The sequence below is a fragment of the Alligator sinensis genome, unplaced genomic scaffold, assembly GCF_000455745.1.
Source record: "Alligator sinensis unplaced genomic scaffold, ASM45574v1 scaffold768_5, whole genome shotgun sequence".
NCBI lineage: Eukaryota > Metazoa > Chordata > Crocodylia > Alligatoridae > Alligator > Alligator sinensis.
The window spans coordinates 2,956,355-2,966,542 of NW_005841991.1; positions in this window are offsets into that span (position 1 = coordinate 2,956,355).

The following is a 10,188-nucleotide window of genomic DNA, read 5'->3' on the forward strand; positions in this document are numbered from 1 at the left end:
CCTGCTTATGCAGGGGGTCGGACTCGATGATCTATTGAGGTCCCTTCCGACCCTAACATCTATGAATCTATGAATGAATCTATAAATCCTCCACCAAAAAAATCAGCCTAAGGCAGGGACTGAGAACAGAAAATTTCAACCCAAATTATAACAAGGTGACAAAAACCTAACAATTGAAAGTGGGAATTTACCACAGAAAATGTTGACCAATGTTAGCTATGAGTACCCACTATATGCATGGTCTATATCAAGGGTGGGCAAAATCCAGTCTACCAGGCCATTCTATCTGGCCTATGGGGCCCCTAAAAAATTTAGTAAATTAGTATTTATTTGTTCCTGGCTGCCTGTCAAAGATGACAGGAGCCAGGGGCAGTATGACCCAGGGAGAGCCGGCAGGACCAAGCAGCCCAGCCCCAACCCACCCCCAGCCATTTCCCTGCCTTCCTGACCACACATTGCTCCAGCACCACATGGCTCCCAGCTGCATTGCTGGGGAAGGGGGAGGGGTGTAGGGAGGGGCAGTGAGTGAGTGAGTGAGTGAGTCCCACGTGCACACCCCACCATACACATGCACCCACACACCCCCTACCCTGCCATACCCATAGGCCCTCACAGCCCAGCCCCCCCCCCCTACACACATCCCCCCACAAAGCCCATACCCACCTACATCCCACATATCTACACACACACACACATGCTCCCTTTCCCCACACCCCTATCCACCCCCACAGACACACCCACACCCCCTGCAAACCTATACCCACCCCCCCCACAACATACAAGAGTAAGACTTCATTTTAAGCTATTGTGCAATCACCTCTATGTACACTACACAAACGCATGTAAATCAGGACAAAAATATTTTGAATCAATTAATGAATGTTGTATATGTTTGCTTTTTAGAGTATAATTTGGTATTTTTCTGGTTCTGAAATGGCAAAACCCTTGCTAAAAGGAGTACTTTCAGGGGCAAGGGGAGGGACTTCTGGTGGCAAAGGTCAGAGGCTGGGGGGGGTGGGGCCTACGGCTACAAAATGGTGAACCGAAAATGGTGACCAGGGGGTGGGGCTACCCATATGGCCCTCAACAGCATGCCAAAACTCGGTAAGCAGCCCTCCGCCTGAAATAATTGTCTGCCCCTATTTTAAATGTAGGGTTGCCAACTCTCTCAATATTTATTGTGTTTTTAAAGTTCCAGCCTCTGAGACTACATCTGAAAGTCAGCTTTCATTTAATTACTTGTAAAACTAAGTTTTTCATTACCATGAGAATTAAAATAAGCTTGAAAACATGAACTTGCAAAACAAAGTCAAAAGGCAAATGTACAAAAAAATCTACTTTTTTTTTTACTCTCATAGTATTTTGGACCTAAACCATCATTTTAGAACACACAGGATTTTCAAGATTACAAATATCCACTGTGAATATTCCTCTTATAGAAAAGTTCTGTGGCTATCATAACAGCCCTACCCTACCACTTAATTAGCTCCTGGAGTATACAGTATGTTGGGGTGGGTCAAAGCTCAGTGTGCTCTAGCCTTTGCATTTTGATGTAGAGGCCCATAGAGGACAACTATAAACTGGCACCATTTAAATCAGCCCTGAGAAGGGGGCCTGACTCAGGAGTCAGGAGGCCTAAAGGTGTCTTTTTCTGTGCTAACTGGAAGAAAGAAAGAATATAAAATCTAGCCCATTTTTTCCAATCTAGTGAGAGACCTAGTGCCAGACTAAGGCACAGAACGAGAACAAAACTCCAAATCTAGGTCTGGTATAATTTAAAAAGCACACAGAGAAACATTATCTGTCCTGGAGCACTGAAAGCACAGAATCCATGCTGGTGTGATGTCTTTTATCCATATCAAATAAAACCTGTCACATAACCGTGAAAAAAAAATAGACTGGGGAAAAAAATCCATAGATCCACACCATGTATTTGTCTTCCATTTAGGAATCAACTAGCTCCAAAATTCAGACCTCTTGCCACTTAGAAAATAGGACAGGCATGTGGTTTTATCAACAAAAGTACCACCAGAATATAATGAGAATTTTATTTTCCTGGGATTTGTTATTTGGAAATTTTGCAGGCATAGCATAACCTTTATACAGAAACACTATACAAATCTTAATCAGTTGGTGAATAAACAATATTATCAGTATTATAGAAAGCTTTTGTGTTTTGACTGGGTATGGGGTGGGGGGAAGTGATTATTAAATGTCGGTTGTTTAGTACAAAAGCAATTTAAAAAATGTTAAAGAATGTGTGAGAAACTTTAAATAGTCTGCCTAATATAATTTCCATAAGCACTTTTTAAATATTAGAATTTGGAAAGCAGGCTCAGATTTAAATGTTGATCTTGTACTTGTGGAAGTTTACAAGCCCCAATCTACCATATTCCATTTCTGGTAAATTATCACAACACAATTTAGTAACATCACAACGTTTTTAAAACATTTGAACTAGTACAAGTTTGCACAATATGGAATGCAACAGGTCAGTAAAATATGCATTATTTATTTTCCTGATATATTTTTGGAGTTGTTTAAATACTGCTTTTAGAAATGCTGTTAGGTCCATCTCAGTAAGTGGAAGTATAGAGACTGCTAGTGCTTCCAACTCTGGATAAATAGAGAATCTGTTCTTATTTACTAAGGAATATCACTGTTACAGTATATTTAAAAAAGCACTTCAGCAGAGGCTATAGAAGCACTTAAAGGAGCTGCAGTGTTTCTAGACAACTTTGTTGGCTCCAGTTACCAAAGCACTTTAAATTTCTAGTTCAAAGCAGGAGAAACAACAACAAATATTGCACAAGAAATGTTTATCTATATCGAAAGCATTTTATTAAAGTGTTTTATAAATCAATGCAGAGCTGCTCTCTCATGCCATTTCCACTCTTGTACGTACTGTTTTACTTTTGAATTCTGGCTACTTTTTGTGTGTCATCTAGTACTGTGCTTACTGACCTCTGGTATATTAAATTTGTTTGTTATGTATTTATAAATCCAGTTTATAAATGTATAACTATAAAAGTTTATAAATTTATAAACTTATTAAAATGAGCTGGGCAAGTTGTGCAATAAATTATCCTGTCATTGTCATGGATACTCAAACATCTTGTCTGTCTGTAAATGCAAAATACTGCAATGCAATGGTGTGTCTTTAAGAGTAAAGCAAGGGCAGTTGCATTACTGCACCAGTTTTCCTGTGTACTTCAACATAACTAAAATGATCTGTTTCATAAGTTGGGAGAGTGTTTTTGAGAATATAAAGCCAAAAGTATGGAACTTGCACAGACTTCAAAATGTTAATTTTAAGATAACCCAGCTACAAATAATATAGCCATATAATCATTTTAAAGATGTGGCTTTTACAGGCAGTGTCAGTGCTACAAAAAAAAAAAGTCAATAAAATATTTATCATTGCCAGGGTTGGTAGAACTGCCCATCATTAAGATTGTCCAGCACTTCCCCACAGAAAAACTGGTTTTCAGTCACTCATAACTAAACCGAATGTCAACCATTTTGACTGATGGTTTCCAAGAGCCAGAGGCGGGGGGGAGGAGGAATAGATTCAGCCAAGAGGCCTCAGAGACAATGCACACCAGAGGCTGGCGGAGGAGTCGGAAACTGTGACTGGATTTTAGGGTAGTGGGCAGATGGACTGGCCAAAGGAGAAGACTGAAAGTCAGATACCAGTACTTGCCAGAGAAAGAAAATTAATATGTGATCAGGTAACTTAAATGTTGTAATATGCACCCAGATAGGAATGGCTCCAGGCTTCAGACACTGAATATTCTGGCATTTCCTCATTTTGAGTGCTTCACTTTGAAATGCTTATGTTGCTTTAGTTTAGTGTTCTGTAGGACCATCCCTACCTCTACTACACCTCCAGACACCCAAACACAGAGCAGCTGAATGTTCAGCACCTTTGAAAAACCATGTCACTTATTTAGCTCTTTTTTCAGTCTTGGCCTTGACCTTTCAGTTTTCCCTTCTGGGCTTGGAATGCATTATAACTTCCAATAATCCTTTCCAAGCTAATGGCCTGATTGTATGAGATATTTCGTTCTTTCTTGTATATCTGTCTTCTCATAACAGGAAATTTATATCAGATATTGCCACCCTTTTTGTAAATCTATGTATCATTTCTTTAAGGACTTAAGCTGGTTTTACAAGGCACATCCTGGGCTTACATAACAGTCAGGCACCAAAATGCATCAGTAAAGGCACATGTGTATATATATATATATATATATACACACACACACACACACCTGGGCTCTGGGGTTGGGGGAGGTGGTGCTTTAATTAGAGCAGCTCTATGAGCCATTCTAATTAAAGCAATGCAGCATCTTGTGTATTAGCATCCCCTCACTTCAAAATGGTGGCAGGGGCACTTGAACTAAAGCTCATTCAAAGAGCTTTAGTTCAAGTGCCCCCGCCAGCATTTTGAACTGCAGGGATACTAATACATGAGACATGGGAAGCTGCTGGAGCGCAGGAATTACCACACTTTAGCAGACTCCGCTTGTCAGAGCATCCCCCGTGCTCATGTACCAGCACCCTATGTGTTAAGGAGTGTAGTTATCTCAGTAGTCTTTTTCTGACTAATGGATTTGCAACTGAGATGGCAAATTGAACAGCAAAAAGAAAAAAAGTCTATTTCTGTAACATGGCCACTTTATGGTTATGGTGAAAAATGTAATCACCTATTTTCAATTAGACATATATTTATAAATAGGAACCTATCGAAACTGTGATTTAACGGAAATCGCAAAATCTGGCATTGCCCACAAAAGCAGGCAAAGTCCATGAAACATGCAACAAAAGCACGCAAACAAGCGAGCTCTGAGAGGCTTGCCTGTCATTTGCCACCCCTTACCAATTATTGGCAAGGGATGGGGCTACATGACAGACAGCCTTTGCAACCAATCAGCAGTGAGCAGCAGACCCATATGACAGACAGCTCTCATAGTCAATCAGCATGAGGGGTGGGGGAGGGGCACCAAGATCAGTCAGTGAATATGGCGGCTGGCCCTGTGATCTCCCAGCAAAATTGGATGGCTGCCTCCTTGAGTTCGGTAGACCAGCATTTCCCAACCTTTTTCACCTCGCGGCACACTTACTTGGCCTCCCCCACCCCACAGCACAGCGACTAAGTGGAGGTGGGAGGGGAGGGGGGGGGTTAGCGAGTGGCCAAATGCCACAGACGGGGGGGGGATGGTGACCAGCCAAATGCCACAGACCAGGGGGGAAGAGGAAGGGGGGGGAGGGAAATCGGGTGACAGGGGGGAGGGAAGGAGGAGGGGGGAGGAGGGAAATCGGGTGACAAGTGGCTGAACACCGCAGACTGAGGAGGGGGGATAGCAAGCAGTGGAACGCCATGGAGTGGTGGGAAGCAGGTGGTGCAGCGTTTGAATCACTGGCTGGAGGCACCCCCCCCCCCCAAACAACACCTGTCTGGCTGCCCACAGCAGCAGCAGGTGGGGGCACATGGCTCCAGCCAGGTGGGGAGCGTGACTCCAGCCCAAAATGCTGCAGCACACCTGGACGTACTTGATAGCACACCATTGTGCTGCAACACACCCGTTGGGAAACACTGAGGTAGACCCCTATTTATAAACACAAGGGTGTATCTGTGTTGCTTGATTATGGCACCAGGTAGCACTATACTGAGATGTGACACTTACTCGAGGCACATTATCCCCCAAACCAGAAGTAACGTAGCTGCCTTGGACTCCTGATTAACCTATCCTACACAGCCACACACTCAGACAATTAATGGCGCAATAGGAAACAAACCACAACATTTGTCCAAAAAATATGTGCAATAATTTTGTGGCTGGTGTAATCACACTTTAAATAGGTGTGACATGGTCTCCACCATGCAGTCTGATGCCAGGTACATTGCAAGGCTTGGCTGACAGCTCCCCAGATGTTGGTAGGTTGACACCCATGTAGTGCTGCCCTGCACTGGGTTGAACCCCAGTGTTTTCAGGGATCTCTCACACCAGATTTTCTGACATCCTGGAGCACGGGGCTCTGAGAAGCAACTGGAGACTTGGGTATAGTTCCAAGACTGAGACCAACAACCAACTGATTGTTGGTCCCATCCTTCAGATCCCACCAGTGTCTTGAACTGGCTCTAGTGTGTCTGGGGCTGGGACTGACAATCAACAGATTGTCGGTCCCAGCCCTGGGACTGTAATGGTTCACTGGACACCTAGCCTTCAATTTGATGGTATAGGGTGAGCCAGGCTCATGATCCCAGCGTCCCCTTGCACTGGTAAATAGTAATGGCACAACTGGGCTCTGATCTCCAATCCCAACAATCATCCCTCCTGCCATGCCACACATACATGGCAGGATGTACAATTTTGGGATTGGGGATCAGATCACAATTTCATGAACATGGGCCAGGGGCCTTAGCTCAGAGCTTGTCTGCATATGTAGAGAGATTTCAAACATTAGTTTTGGGCACAAAAACTATCAGTATTTGGCACAAAAACACACTAACAAACAAAACAAGGAAAATCAAATTATCAGTACCAAATTGGTTAGCTTGGCTCGGCTGATACCCGCTTGATGATATCTGGTTAGACCTCTTAGCTAGGCTCACAGGCCAAGGACAGACATTACATATAAACTGGTATAAGTAATCAGAAACCAGTTCAAATCTGTAACACAACATAAGTTCAGTGCACCTAAACTGCTTTCAAAATGGCCAAAACCAGTTTAAGATAAACCCAGATGGATGTAGTGTCAGACTTAAATTAAATCAGTTTATTGAACTTCTGTCCCAGACCCCCTCCAGATTCAAGTTAACTCAGTCCGGCAGCACCCCAGGATGCTTTGTACCTTCCCTGCAATGCCCCCCTTGCAGGGTTCATAAGTTAGCCTTGGCCCAAGGTGTCTGCTCAAGCCAAGCAGGGAGGCGTGCTCTAGTACTACCCCAGCTTCTGGCCTGAGCTACTGCAGGCACGTGACTGCATTTCTGGAATCAAAAGTGAATGTGTGTTCACTTGCTTATCAGTGCAATCTATGCAGCTTAAACGAAACTGCGAAAATTGAATCAGTTCAGCCTCGAGTTTTTTGACTGCCTGTATTTAGCCAGTGTCCAGGAATTAATGTGCTTATCAGTAGAAGTTTGTCCCAACTATAACTAGAATGACCCGTTCTTCCATCTGTCAACAACAGCACAAGAAGAAGATCTGCCTCCTACCAAGGAACCAGAAAAACCAGCAACTGTACGCTGGAAAAAAGCTTGCGAAGTTTATGCAAGCTCATTGGTGTAATTTCATTCCTCCTTACTGCTAGCAGCAGCAGCACAAAGGCAAGGATGAGGCCATCATACTAATAATAGCACAACTGCAGCAACTCTCTTGAAATACAATAACTTCCTTCCAACAATGAGAAGGAAGAAGAGCAGAAAGAGAATATGGTCTTTCCTCCTGACAGAAGGAACAGAGGCAACCTGCTCCCTTGCAGACAGGAGCTAGCTCAGCATCCAACCTCTCTCAGTCCTGGAGTTTTCAAGTACTAACTCAAAAATCAGTACTGCACTCTGTCCTTCTCCCTGTTCCAGGAAACAGCAAAGTGGGAACATTCAGTGCCCCTGGATGCCCAAGTAATCAGAGTCAAAACACCCACTTGTAATTTTTGACTGACCAGAGCTTTGTTCCTGTTCTATCAGTCATAGACATGGCCACAGTAATGGACCTTTGGCCTTGTTTATTGCAATCCACTATATCAAAAAACATCCAGAAAAGGCTTGAACTGGTTCAAAATGTATTGGCTTGTCTGCAGTTTGTTGTGAGCAAATGGCTCTGCTCTCTGCTCAACTCCCCACTGAATATAAAGATCTGTTCAAGGTTTCTGTCCTGATAGCCAAAACTAGCACTAGCTATCTTTTCCTACTGTAGCCATGACCTGCCATAACAGCCATATTCCTCTGCAACAATAAAACCACCAGCCAATGAAGAGAAATAGCATTTTTATCAGTGGTGCTAGAGAATTTGCTCTTGCAAGAGATAAAAGTGACCACAGTGTTAACAGTTTTCATTGCTAAAATATTTCCTTACTGTCCTTTGCAGCTCTTAATATGCCATTACACTTTAACACTAAAAGATGGAGAAAAGGAAGAAAAATGAACGAAAATAATTACATGCACAAATTATTTCAAAAGCATCCACTAATTTGAGTGCCTACATTTTTGCATACATGATTTGAGGTACCAAGGACCTGATTTCAGAGGTGCTGAGTCTCCCCCCTTATAGCAACTAGCTATAATTTTGAGTGCTTACCACATCTGAAAATCAGCCCAAGCATTTCTCAGTAAGGCATCTAAAATTAGTATTGTTTCTGAAAACATTGATAGTTCTTAGAAAAAAAAATATTCATGCTTACTTGCAACTTATTGTCTAACCACATCCCAGCTTCCCTTTCTCTGCCAACACCACCTCAAGTACTTTCAAATCTGTTTTTTTTTTTCTTTTCATGTCACTCTTCAAGCACAGTAAAACCTTTCTCCAGTACTGTCAGTTAATCAGGTATTACTGATTTCACTGACTATAACGAGGGCTAGCAGCCTGAGAGGCAGCTTGCAGGTGGCAAAGGAGGTTGATGAAAGACTCACCTGGCAGAAGGCCAGTCTTGAGCCACGTAAGCCCTGAGCCTGAGCTGTTTGGCTAGTCTAGTCGTGAGAGCTATGAAGTGAAGAGCTCCTTATAGTACAACTCCTGAATTGTCTAGAATGAAGTAACTGCAGGCCCAGGAGCAGAAGGAGGTTACCTGGGACAGAGAGAGGCCGTCTACACAGGCAGGTGGCCTTGGTTTTATGTTAAACCCAAAAGACATTTAGGTGCTTGCCAGGGGGTGCAAGTGTTTTTAAGTGAGTTATTTAGCCTTGAGCCCTGCTGAGGGCAAGCTCAAGGCCCACTTAGAGAACTAGTGGCCTGGGAGGGGCTAAGAGTGGAGTCCACCAGTGAGTGCAGTACCCCGGAGAATGGGGATCAGAAGATGCATGAGCCCAGAGCCCTGATAGGGGCTGGGAGTGGGATCACAGGATCCAGCAGCCCAGAACAGGGCTGAGAGAGAGCAGGACCAAAAAAGGCCCAAAACCAGAGACTGGCAGAGAATTGGAATAGGGGGTCCACCAACCTAGATAGGGGCTGCGAGCTGGGATAGAGGGTCCACAAGTCTGAGGGGGGTTGCAAGCGGGACTCAAAGGTCAGTGGGCCCAGAGAAGGGGTGAGAAGTGGACTAGAGTGTCCATGAGCCCAGAGAGAGAGGTGGAGCATGGGACCAGGGTCCAAGAACCCAGGGAGGGGGTGCATGAGGGACCAGGGGGTCTGAGGGCCCAGAGAAGGGACTGAGCATGAGACTGAAGAACCTGAAAGTCCAGGAAGGGGCTGAGTGGGTGACAAGGGAGTCTAAGAGCCCAGGGGAGGGCTGAGTATGGGACCAAGGTCTGAGAACACAGAAAGGACTGAGAAGTGACCCCAGGGTCCCAGAACTCAGAGAGGCTGTGCAAGTGACCAGAGGGTCAGAGAGCCCCGAGAGAGGGGTTGGGAGTATTGAAAAGCCCAGAGAGGGGATGAATGGAACATATCAGGGATATCATTGAGTGATAACACCTGCAAAGCTTGGGTCATGGTGCAGGGGCAGAATGGAGCCATACAATTAGCCCTTAAGGCTGCAGGTCCCCTTCAGAGCAACAAGCAGGTGGAGAAGCCCTAGTGAACCTGAGAGCTGAATGGAGATTAGTGGGGTCCAGGAGAGACCCAATGGGGACTTGCAGAGATTAGGTTCACTCTAAGGCCCGTGGGCAGCCTCCCTTACTCAATCTTTAATAAGAACAAGACGTGGCAGATGAGTGATCACGAGAGGGCTACATTAAAGTTGTAGCCGGGCAGGAGCCATACAGCAACCAGGGGACATCATGGCTGCCCCTGGGGCTCGGAGGACCTCCTACACTGATCTCTATGGTTTGCCTATACCTTAAAACCCTGCATATATGTTTCTATTACTGGAACCCTTAGCAGCTTTCCAACAGTCCCCTCTGTTCGCTAGCCCCACTTGTTGCATTCTCTTAAAATGTTTTGTGGCACCCAAAACAGTGGCACTCTCATCTGATTGAGGTCTCTAGCTATTACCACAACGATAATTCTTCTGCTGTGTAGTATTTAG